The 13,335-nt window shown below is 36.3% G+C and overlaps 1 protein-coding gene across 6 annotated transcripts in view; it reads left to right on the forward strand.

The window, feature by feature from the left end:
* Window positions 1-13,335, forward strand: part of TMEM132B (transmembrane protein 132B) — a 507,362-nt gene that overhangs the window by 415,662 nt on the left and 78,365 nt on the right. The window lies entirely within an intron of this gene.

Consider the following 13,335-nt stretch of genomic DNA (forward strand, 5'->3'; position numbering starts at 1 on the left):
TTATGTCACTATTGAATGGTTTTACCTGCATTCAGCCACGTTTGAGATCCTACTCCACCCCAGGCAGTATGCGAGGCAATGGGAAAAAAGAAACCTGGTCCTTGTCCCCAAGAAGTTTGCAGTCTAGTGACTTTAATGGGTTGAGTTTCCATTTCTTGTAGAACCTCCATATGTACTGAGAGCTGTATGGCCTTACATATTTGTAGTCCGTTGTTTCAGCAGTGGAGAACTGTTGTTCCTCCTTCCCTGTGAGGTAAACTTGCCTGTAAGGCCTACTGCATGACCATCTTCCCTGTGAGTGACCCCCAATCATGTCAGTTAAGCAGCACTTACCACCTCACTGCTCTTAGTTACTGGTTAATGAACTTACCTGGGCACTGGATAAAGCTCATCCCCAACAGCCTTTGCTTCTTCCATCTGTTGTCACCACCTGGGAGACACAGGTCAGTCCTTAACAGAGCCGCATTTTATTGCTCTCTCTCTCTGAGTGCTATCCTATTTGAAATAATTTTCTTTGTGTTATTCAGAGACTCAGAAAGAGCTGAATTTTGAAATCACTTTCTGCCTCGTAGATAATAAATGATCTGAGTCTAAAAATAGCCATCAAGTTGGGGGAGCTGGCTGATTTCAGCGTTATATAATACACAACAGTGGGATTGAAAAATCAGTATTTAAATTGGAGCCAACATCCTTGCTTATCTCTGAGTGAAATTTACATCTGCCTTGCAGTTTTAAAAATCAGAAGTCAAGGTGTCTGAGGGCCCAATGTGGTCAGAATTAGATTCCTACTCAGAGGCTGACATTTCTGTGCTAGGGATCAAAGAGTGTAGGTGGCCAGGCCTTGGGGTTGTGGGCCAGAACCTCACAGGCTGGAAGAGCAGCTGGAGTGGAACACACTGGAAGTCACACGTGGTTGTGACTTGGGCCTTTGTGGCTACTTAGCTGTTTCTACTAAAAACTTTTGTATCTATAAAATATATTTTTAAACATTTCAAATTAAAAAATCTGTATAAAGCTATCTTTTAGGCTGAAAGCTTTCTTTTGAGTTGGGAAAAGAAATGGGATTGTTAGGTTTGTTTTCTAAGTGAGGAGCTGAGAGGAGACCCAGCGCAGCAGCCGGGATCGGGGACTCTGGTGTCAAATGTTTTTGCTCCCATCCTGGCTCTGCAGCTTAGCAGTGGAGTGATTCTGGCCAAATCATGGAACCTTTCAGCTTCAGTTCCCTCATTTGTAAAATGGGATAAAAATAGTAATGCTTCAGTAGGGATGCTTGAGGATTAAATAAGATGTTAATAAGACCAGTTAGTGTTTATCAGGTACTTACAATATACCAGGCACTGTTGTTGGGCACTTTGTTGGTTATCTGATGTTGATACCTATTGTAGTTTATTGTTATAAATATGCATTATTATTAACAGATAATGCATGTAAATAACTTGGCACAGTGCCTGGAACTTATCTAAGTGTTTAAGAAAAATTAGTTGTCACTAATTATGTTTGTTAGGCACTTACCACATCCTGCATCTTTATGCATTTATTTATTGATTCATCTCTGTTGCCTGTTCTCTTGGTTATATCTTTGAGTCTGAACAAATGTGTTTCCCAAATACCTTCACTAAAATCCCCCAAATGTGCATATTCTCTCTTTCAACACAAAGACACATTGTTGTTATTTTAATGAACTGCTTGAGAGTAAGTTACACACATGATGATCCTTTTTCTGTAAATATGTTTGTGTAAATTTCCTCAAAACTCTTACGTAAGTAGAGTGAAATGTCAGTATCAGGAAATGAATGTCAATGCAAAGTGTTATCTTGTTCCCAGACCATATTCAAATTTTATCTATTATTGTACTAATATCCTTTATAGCAAAAGAAAAATACATTTTTCTGTTTGAGGATTCAATTCAGGATCACACATTGCATTTGTTGTGTCCTTTAATCTGGAACAGTTTCCTAGTCTTTGTCTTTTAGGCTGTGACATATTTGAAATGGACAAAATGTGCCATATTGGGGTTTGTCTGATATTTCCTTATTATTAGATTCAGTTTACATGATTTTTGTTGAAAACAGTCCAGAAGTGATGCTATCTCCTTTTCAGGACATACAATGCATATTTATCCCATTGCTAGTGATGTTGTCTTTGATCACATGGAAAAGGGGGTGCTATGGTCTGTGTGTGTCTCCCAAAATCCATGCGTTGGAAACTTAATCCTGAATGCAACAGCATTGGGAGCTGAAGCCTTTTGGGAGGTGTTTATGTCATTAGGGCTCTGCCCTCATGAATGGATTAATGCTGTTATAAAAGGGATTGACCAAGAAGTTCATTCCTTTTTGCCCTCTGCCTTCTGCAATCCTCTCCAGAGGCTACGCCGTTCAAGGCACCATCTTGGAAGCAGAGGGCAGCCCTCACCAGATGCTGATGCCTTGATCTTAGACTTCCCAGCTTCTATCACAGTGAGAAAAAAATTTTGTTCTTTATAAATTACCCAGTCTGTGGCATTCTGTTATAGCAGCACAAAATGGACCAAGGCAGGTGGTATATGCTAGGTTTAGACACCATAAAGTTACTGTTTTCCCTTTGAAATTAATGTTTCTTTCTCAGAGATACTTTGGCACTATGAAAATGTCCTGTTTCTTATCATCCTTTCAATCAATAGTAGAGCCCATTAATGATTCTTGCCTGAAACAATTATAGTAATAAATAGTCATTGCCAGGTGGTAATATTTTAGCTTCATCATTCCTTTTGATATTTATTAGCTGGAATTCTACTCTAAGGATCAATCTTCCTTTCTTCACTGTTTGTTTATAACAATATGGACTCAGAAGCTTATTTTATTCTACAGATTATAATTGACTACTGTGATTATTTACTGTGATGCTAAAATTGTCCCAAACTGGAAGTGGGTGCCCCTTCACTCTGCCTCTTGTGTCCTTTTGACATTTTTTTTGAGCACTTTGTTACTTTCTGCCTCTACAGGATATTTCAGGCTCATGTTCTTGTACTTTCTTTGTCTTGGCACTTAAATCAGCCATTTCTGTAAGGAGCTCTGTTTTCTTTTATTGGAGACTGGTTTTTAGAGCTCCATTCTGGGTACTAGGTGTGCTGATTGCTAAAGGGGTGTTATATCTAAGCCCTCTCAGTGAACAGAACTAGGAAAAAACTATATACATGTGTACATATATACACACCTACGTTTATACATAGGTAGACACATGTATGTCCCTGCTCCTGTGATTTTGTGCTGGTACTTCCCATCCCAGTTCATGATTGCAGAGTTCACTCTAACTCCTTCTCCTTTCCATTTTTAAACTCAATTTTCTAGCAGTGAGAATCCTGGCTCTCGTTACCCAACACATATTGTTTGCTCAATCCTAGAATACTAAAGCAGTTTTAGAATTGCTAACCCATACTGCTGTGGAAAACAAACCTAACTAGAATTCAATCTGTGTTTACAGTTATTTTTATCTTTAGCCTGAGAGTACATAGTCAAAATAATGTGCCGAAAGTTACTTGCGACTCCTAAATTTTAATAGCTTAAAGCAACAGAGGTTTATTTGTGCTCACACTGCCTGTCTGACACAGATCAGTTGGATAATTTTGCTCTGGGTCACTTTGGGAGCCAGGATGATGGAGCAGCCACCATCACCATGGCATAGAAAGGGAGAGTGTGAAGTCTTGTGTTCTTAGAGCTTCTGATTCAAACGAGCACATAATTCCACCCGTGTTTCATTGGCAAATTCAAATGGACAGTAAAATACAATCAAACTGTGTGCTCAAAAGGAGCGCTTGTGAGGAAATTTTATTTATTTAATGCCATCCTTATGAATTCTTTGGAAAAAAAATTTTTTATAGCTAAGAAAATGGAAGTACTCCAACTTATTTTTAACCAATATAGGGGCCAATTCATCATGTTATCTGTTACATAATATTTTATACTGTGGACCTGTACGAAGTTCATTGGGCCATTTCCCAACTAATGGATGTTTAGATAGTTTTTATCTTTTCCTATTAGAAACAATGCTTTGATGAATATCCTTCATGAACTGATGACCTTGTTTGGGCATCTCTCTCAGTAAAGATACCCATAGGTGGAGTTACTGAGCAGTCAGTTTTTTTTTTTTTAATCAATCAGAGATTCCTTATTTCCTACATTCTTCTCTGTAAAGTGAAAGTAATAATAGAAGCAACCTCATTAATTAATATGAAGCCCTTGTCACAATCCCTAGCACATAGCAGATGCTCTCTTGTATGAGAGCTATTATTATTCTTTTCTCTCAAATGTGGTACCAGATTGTGATGTTCTCTTTTGCCTTTGTATTCTCTGTGGGTAGTTCATCTCGTCCAATGGGGTTTCAGATTCCCAACGTGGAAGGAGTTGCTGCTATCTTTTCTTTGTAAAACAAGGTACTTTAAGGCAATGTGTTCTTCAGTTCTTTCTAGATCTAAGATATCCATAAGATTCAACTGACTCTACGGATTAGAAGCTAACAGAACTATTGTCATGTAAGGAATCATGACCATTTGAGAAACAAGAAGAGGAAAGGAGAGACTGTCAATATTTAGGGCTGCTCGCTCGCTGATGTAAGAATCCTTCTCATGGCCATAGAATATGAGGCTGTTGCTCACCCTGGTAAAACTTCAGCGGGTCAAAAAGGGTGTTGAAGATGCCCTGTATTATATCTACTTCTTGGAGTTTATATTCTGCCAAATTTTTTCTCATTGGCAAAATTGTTGTCCATCTTTCACAAAACACTGAATCATCACTGACATTGAGGAGTGGTATGAGCCTTTCTACTGATATCTGTACTGATGTTCCCAACACATGAAATGCCAGGACATATGGCATTACCTCACTATTCAGAATAACATGCAATCTTTTGTTTGTTTGTTTTCACTATGCAGTGGCTTTCAGTTGATCCACAAGGGTTGGCAACCATCAACACTAATTCTAGAATATTTCCATCACTCCTCCAATGAAATCCCAAACCTATTAGCTGTCATTTATATATATATATATATATATATATATATATATATATATATATATATATATATATATATATATTCAGGAGTAGAATTGCTAGGTCATATGGTAATTCTCTGTTTAACCTTTTGAGGAAGCACCAAACTTTTCCACAGCAGTCACACAATTTTACACCCCACAGCCAATGTATGAGAGTTCCGATTTCCACACATTCTTGCCAGTCAACACTTGTTATTTTATGTCTTTTTATTTAAAGCTGTCCTAGTCAGTATGAAGTGGTATCTCTTTTTGGTTTACATTTCCTCAATGAAGTTGAGCATCTTTTCATGTATTTATTGGCCACTTGTATTAATATATCTTCTTTTGGAAAATGTCTATTCAAATCCTATCCCCTCATTTTTAATTTGGGTATTTGTCTATTTTGTGTGGTATAATACTTCTGTATATATTCCAAACATTAGACCCTTATCAAATATATTATTTGCAAATATTTTCTCCCATTTGTGGATTGTCCTTTTACTTTCTTGGTGGTATCCCTTGAAGCACAAATGTTTTTAATTTCTATAAAGTACAATTTATCTATTTTTCTTTGTTGGTTGTGCTTTAGGTGTCATATCTAAGCAATATTTGCTGAGTCTGAAGTCATGAAGATTTATACCTAAGTTTTCTTTAAAGAGTTTAATAGTTTGAGTGCTTAAATTTATGTCTTTGATATATTTTGAATTAAATTTTGAATGTGGTGTGAGGTATGGATCCAACTTTGTTCTTTTTTATGTGGATATCCAGTGATCCCAGCATCATTTGTTGAAAAAACTATTCTTTCACCATTGAATTATCTTGACATCCTTGTTGAAAATCAATCTGCTGAAAATGAGAGAATTTATTTCTGGAAAGTCAATTCTAATCAGGAAGTGTGAGCCTTCCAACTGTTATTTATCAAGATTGCTATGGCTATTCTGCCTCTTTCATCTCCATATGAATTTTAACACTAGCTTGTGTACTTCTGGAAAAAAGGCAGCTGGAATTTTGATAGCAATTACATTGAATCTGTATTATTTATTTGGGGAGTGTTGACATCTTAACAATATTAAGTTTTCCGATCTATGAACATAGGATACATTTTATTTATTTATTTAGGTATTTTTAAAATTTTTTCAACAATACTTTGTAAGATATTTAAGTTTAACCAACTACTTTCATTAAACTTATTTCCAAGTAATGTATTAATTTTGATGCTGTTATAAAGATAATTAGTTTCTTAATTTCATTTATGTATTGTTCATTACAGATAAAATTGAGTTTTAGGTTTTCATCTTGTATCCTGAAATTTGCTGAACTCCTTTATTAGCTTTAATGGTTTGCTTGTGGATTTCTGGAATTTTCTAGGTATGGGATCATGTCATCTGCAAATAGATATAGTTTTACTTCTTCATTTCCAATTTGGATCCATTTTAATTAATCCCCCCCACCCTGCCCCAATTACCTTGGCTAGAACCTCCGGTACAACACTGGATAGAAGTGGTGAGAGTCATCTTTGTCTTGTTCCTGATCTTAAGAAAGCTTACAGTCTTTTACCACTGTGATATTAGCTGTGTGTTCTCCATAGATGGCCTTTATTATGTTGAGGAAGTTCCCATCAATTCCTAATTTATTGAGTAGTTTTATCATTAAAAGGTATTGGATTTTGTCAAATGCTTTTTTTCACGTCTTGAGATGATCCAGGCATACATTTTGGTCCTTTGTTCTATAATTAAGGTATATTACATTGATTAATTTTCATATGTTGAACCAATCCTGCATCCCTGGGATAATTCCCACTTGTTATGGTGTTTAGTCCTTTAAAAAAATGTTGCTTGCATTTGTTCGCTAGTATTTTGCATGTGTGTGTGGCAGGGGGGTGGGGTTGGCATCTATAATCATTAGGGATATTGGCCTGTAGTTTTCTTTTCCTGTGATGTCTTTTTTTTTTTTTAATTAGGGTAATACTGGCCTCATAGAATTAGCTGGGAACTGTTTCATCTTCTAATTTTGTGAAGAATTTCTAAAAATTAATATTACTCTTTCTTCTGTCTTTTGTTAGACTTTATTAATGAAGCCATCTGGTCCTGAGCTTTTCTTTGTGGAAAGTTTATTTTTAAATTATTAGTTCAATCTCTTTATCAGTTATAGATATTGAAATTCCAATTTCCTCTTGAGCCAGTTTTGGTAGTTTTTGTCTTTTTATGAATTTGCTCTTTTCATCTAGGTCATCTAGTTTTCGGCATATGCTCTAGTATTCCTCTATAATTTTTTTTCCTGTAAGACTGAGCCCCTTTTTAATTCCTTATTTTAGAAATCTGAATCTCCTCTGCACTGCTCCACTCATCAGTCTGGCTAAACTTTTGTCAGCTTTAACATTTTTCCAAGTAACTTACTTTTGGTTTCATTGCATTGATTTTCTGTATTAGATATCATTTATTATTTTGTATTAATGTACAAATATTATGAAATATAATATGTAATAATACTCAACATAACATTATTTAATAGTAAATACCAATATTTAATATAAATAATGTGATATAATATTTATATTATTATTAAACTATACTTAACATTTTTTCTACGCTATTATTATTGTCTTCCTTGCTCTTGTTCTAGGTTTAGTTTGCTCTTTTTTCTCTAGTTCTCTAAGGTAGAAGGCTAGGTTATTAATTTGAGATATTTAAATTTTCCCATATAGGCATTTACTGCTATACATTTCCCTCTAAATACTACTTTTAATACATCTCATAAGTTTTGGCATGTTGTGTTTTCATTTTTACTCATCTCATAGTATTTTCCGATTTCTCTTGTGATTTATTTTTTGAAACATTTGTTGTTTAAAAGAGGATTGTTTGATTTCCGAATGTTTACAGATATTCTTAATTTCCACCCTATCTTTTTCTAATTTCATTCTATTGATATCAGGTAATTTACTTTGTACAATTTCAGTCCTTTCACATTTGTTGAGACTTGTTTAATGGCCTGACCTGTGGTATGTCCTAGAGAATGCTCCATGTAAATGCAGTAACAACGTGTATTCTGCTGTTGCTGGCTACTGTGTTCTATAGATGTCTGTTAGGTCTTGTTTCTTTATAGTATTGTTAAAGTCTTCCTTTTCCTTGTTGATCTTATGACTAGTTGTTCTGTTAATTACTGAAAGTGGAACATTGAAGTCTCCAACTCTTATTGTTGAATTTTTTATTTCTTCCTTCAACTGTGTCAGTTTTGACCTCATGTATTTTGGGGATTTGTTGTTAGGTGCATCTGTTTTATAATTGTTATATTTTCTTGTTGATTGACTCATTTTATACAACATTCATGTTTGTCTCTGTTTTTGTCATACAAATTGCATCTTTCTGCAAGATGTGTGTCCATGAACAATCATCTGTAATTATTCCTTTATGCAGTTCTCCTTTAAATAAGATAGAAGAAATGTAATGTCCCGAACAAAAATATGTTTGTACTGTCTTTTGTATTTATCAATGTAGTTACATTTACTGGTGCTCTCTATACCTTCATGTGTAATTGAGTTACTGTCTAGTGTCCCTTCATTTGAGCCTAGAGGTCTTCTTTTGGTATTTCTTGTAAGATGAGTCTGTTAGTGAAGAACTCTCTCACTTTCTGTTTTTCTTGGTTTGTGACAATTTCTTCATTTTATTTTGAAAGACAGGTTTTCTGGATATAAAATTCTTGGTTGACAGTCTTTTTTCTTCCACCACATTGAATGTGTCATCCTTCTACCTTTTTGCCTCCAGTTTCTGATAATACAACAGGTCTTAGTCTTATTGAAGATTGCTTGTATATAATGAGGTATTTTTGTCTTGCTGTTTTCAATATTATATGGTATTTTGGTATTTGACAGTTTGATTATGATGTATCTAGGTGTGGATCTCTCTGAGTTTATTCTATTTTGAGTTCGCTGAACTCTTGGACGTGCAGATTAATGTTTTTAATAAAATCTGGGACACCTTTGCCATTAATTATTCAAATATTGTTTCTTCCTTTTTCTCTGTCTCCTTTTCTTCTGGGACTGCAATTGTGCTTATGCTGGTATGCTTAATGGCATCACAGAAATCTCTGATGCTGTATTTATACTATTTTTGTTCATTCTATTTTCTTTATACTCCTCTCATTTTAATTTTAATTAGCCTATCTTTATGTTCACTGATTCTTTTTTTCTGTCTGCTCAAATCTGCTGTTGAGCTCCATGAGTGAATTTTCCATTTCGGTTATTGCACTTTTCAACTTTAGAATTTCTAATTGATTATTTAAGAAAATAATTTATATCTATTGATATTCTCTCTTTGGTGAGACAGCTTTCTCATACTTGCTTTTTTTTTTTTTCCTTTGAGATAGAGTCTCGCTCTGTGGCCCAGGCTGGAGTGCAATAGCATGATTTCGGCTCACTGCAATCTCTGCCTCCTGGGTTCAAGCAATTCTCCTGCCTTAGCCTCCAAAGTAGCTGGGATTACAGGTGTGGTGGCACCACACCTGGCTAATTTTTTATATTTTTAGTAAAGGTGGGGTTACACCATGTTGGCCAGGCTTGTCTCAAACTCCTGACCTCATGATCTGCCTGCGTCAGCCTCCAAAAGTGCTGGGATTACAGGTGTGAGCCACTGCACCTGGCCTCTCATACTTTCTTTTAGTACTTTAGATGTGATTTTATTTCTTTGAATATATTCAAAACATTTAATTAAAAATAATTGTCATCTTTGTGTAGTAGGTCCAATACCTTAGCTTTCTCAGGGAAAATTTGCTTGATTGCTTTTTGTCCTGTGTATGGACCATATTTTCTTGCTTTTTTGCATGTCTCATAAGTTTTTGTTCAAAGCTGGACATTTAAAATAATATAATGTGGCAACTCTTGGAATCAGATTCTCCTTCCCTCCCCAAGTTTGTTTTTGTTGTTTGTTGTAGTAGCTGTTGATTGCTTAGTGACTTTTATAAACTAATTCTGTGAAGTCTATAAAGTCTCTGCTTGGTTAGCTTGGTGGTCAGCCAATGATTAGGCAGAGTTTTCTTTAAATACCTGACACCTGCCTTAGCTTTCACTTCCTTCTTCCACAGAGCCTCAAAATCAACCAGAGGTGAGAGCTTAGGTCTATTCTCTGATCTTTCCTGTGTATGAGCACAGCTCTAGGCATGCACACAGCCCTAAGTATGATTATGATCTTATAGATTCCCAGGAATATGCCATAGCCTTTGAAAGACCCTATGGACATCTCATTCTTCATCTTTTCCTTTGAAGCTTTTTGATTAAACTGTTATCCACTGCTTCAGGCAGCTAAAAGTCAAACAGTTGCCTGGCAAGTATCTCTAGGGAAAGAGCTTTCCATACTGGGTGAACTGAGAGTGAAGCCAAATACCGACAGCCTTGCAAGTGGGTTTTTTCAGGGAACCATTAGACAAGTCGATAAATGACTATTATTTGGGAATGAGGTTTTGAAAGATCTCCAGCCCTGACCTGACCCCTCCAGTGGCTTCTAGACTGCTGGTTTTTACTGTGAATGTAGGCTGTTATTTTTTAAAGATACTACAGCACTAGAAAGTGTGAGATTTAAGCAGGTCAGGTTAAAATGGCACAAAGTTCTGTTTTTACCAAGAATTAGCCATTTTTTCTTGAATAAATGATCTCCTGGTTGCCTATAAACCTTTGGTTTATTTCCAGAGTTATAAAAAAGTTGATCTTGACACTGTTTGACAGTTTCCTCATTGCTTTTATGGAGAAGGGAATTTTCTGATGTTTTGACTGCCATTTTCACTGACATCACCCTAACATGCAACATTAATGGAAGCACATAGTCATAAAGGACTATAAATATGCTTCAAGGCATGAAACCTAGAACTCACACAAATAACAGCAGAATAAAATACTTGGTTTTTTGATAGGTTAGGAATTTTTAGCATCTCTGGGATCAGGGGACGATTTCAATGTAATATTTACCATGCTAAATTGCTTTCGCATTGTGCTACGTAAGTAGGAATTGCCTTTGGGATTTTTGAGAGACTGTTGATGGAAACAGGATAAAACAGGTACAAAAATCTCAGCTACCCATGAAAAAGCTGAAGGAGGAAACATGGTTGCAAAGTTATGTGTAATAGAATCATAAGTTTGCATCAGTTATGATTTATTATAAAAATTAAAGTCACCTTTCTTGAAACTCAGTTTGGGAAATATATTGTAATGTCTTCTTTGAAGGCTGTGAGCTTCTACAAGGTAGAGATTGATGTTTAACCTTTTCTCTTTCCCTAGTGTCTAGCCTGTTACCTGTCCTCGTGTGTTAAGAATTTTAGTTGCAACTGACAACCCAACTCAAACTAACTTTAGTAAAACAGTTAATTTTGTATACCTACATTTCCAAAGATAACAGACTTCAGGTATAGTTGGATTCAGGAACCTGGAAATCTTTCCCAGGAATATTTCTAGCTCGTACTCTTGTCTGATTTTCTTTGTTTGGGCTTCACTTGAATCTGTCTTTGTGGGCCAAGGGCTGGAATACCTGGATTGACTGTATTGTGGTCATGTGCTCTTCTGCGAAGTCTGACTGGGTGTTCTGGGGTCAGCGCCACCCAGGCCACATTCACTGATGGCAGGAATCGGGTGATACAGAGAGAAAAAAAATGAAACATTGTCACTAAAGAGGAAGGAAGAGGGATGCTCATTAGACAAAATCAATGCCTGCCCACCACACACAAAAAATACCTGTACTGATTTTTTTTTTTCAGCTGCATGATTGAGTTGAACTTAGCAGTTTGTTCTGGGACTATGATACAATCTCTGTTCCTTGTATTCATGAGATTACTCCCACTTCCATATCATTACCCCACCTAGGTGAGCTCTCATCTCAGCTTCCTCAGTGCTTCCAGTCCTATGTGCTTTAATATAAATATATGTAAGTGTGCACAGAATTAAGCTCCCCGGGCAGAGGGGAGTGCTCAGGAATATGGAGTACAGTTCTGTTCTTTTGGATTTATCTCTCTAAAATTTCATCCAGAAGAGGGGACACATGTAAAAAACAAACTTAATTTTTCACATTTCTTAGATTGGGTTGTTATTGTTTTTAGGTATTCATTACAAAGTTGATGTTTTCTGTTAACAAGTACCTATTATTTGCAGGTTTAATATCAACAAAAAATAAATCATCTATAAAATGGGAATAATATCCGTAACTACCTTGGGAGAGCTGAGAAAACTGAATGAGGATGTAATGACATATAAAACACATAGAACATTTCCTGTTCCATACATAATAGCTAAGTTTTAGCAATTATTATTATTATTATTATTAAAGGTTGACTCCATCTCTTACTCTATTAAGCCTTCACAATCAAGTTTGGAATAGAGAGTGTGGGGCTGACTGTAGAATCCACTTAGTGCCTGAGCTAAGGTTAGGGACTCCAAATGTGAAAGCAATACTGAAGTAATGATCTCACTGATACAGTCTGGGAGACACTGAAATAATTATCTAGTTGGATCATTCTAGTGAGGCCAATTGTGGAATGTTTGGTGAACTCTCATTGCTGGGCTGTGTTGCCCAGGTGTCTACCATCTTCTCTGGTTGACTCTCTTTCTCTTCAGGCAAGTGCGAAGTGGCATCTCTGCCACAGTCCCCTTGTGAATCTACTCAGTGGTTCTTTAATTCACTCATGGAGCAAATATTGTAGAGAACTTACTCTAACAGCTGGATTTATTGCATGCTTGTTGCCCATTATGTACCAGTTCTGTTCTAAGCTTTGTACATTGATTGATTTATTAAATTTTCATAAGGTCCCCATACAGGAGCTGTTTTTATTATCCCCATTTTCCAGATCAGAGAACCCAGGCACAGGGGAAGTACCCTGTGGTAGATGCTGTCGATGGGATGTAAATGGGCTCAACTGTGGTGAGGGACAGAAAGACAGGAGCAGGAGAGAGAGTAAAAGGTGAGAAGGTCAGATCACTCCATGTCCATGAGTTTGGATTTTATCTTAAGAATAGCAGGACACTTGCAAAGAGTTATAATCTAGGAAAGAAATAATCTGCATTATATTGAAACAAAAAGATAATCTTTGTTGTAAAGAGAATGGACACAGGGAAACCAGTTGGGGAGGGCATTGTGGTTGTCCAGTTGAGAGAAGATGGCTTGAGTAGGGAAGCTGGCAGTGGGGATGGCAAATATTTGACAGACTGAGATAAACTATGAACATATATTAGAACCTACAGAACTCTGAGGGGATCAATCAACAGAAGTGAGAAACGCACATGTCAGCATTTAAAAATACCTGGGTTTGGAGGGAGATCTCTGGAGATTCTGGAGGTGTCAAGGAGATGGGGTGTGGC

The sequence above is a fragment of the Gorilla gorilla genome, chromosome 10 (genome assembly GCF_029281585.2).
Source record: "Gorilla gorilla gorilla isolate KB3781 chromosome 10, NHGRI_mGorGor1-v2.1_pri, whole genome shotgun sequence".
In the NCBI taxonomy this organism is placed as follows: domain Eukaryota; kingdom Metazoa; phylum Chordata; class Mammalia; order Primates; family Hominidae; genus Gorilla; species Gorilla gorilla.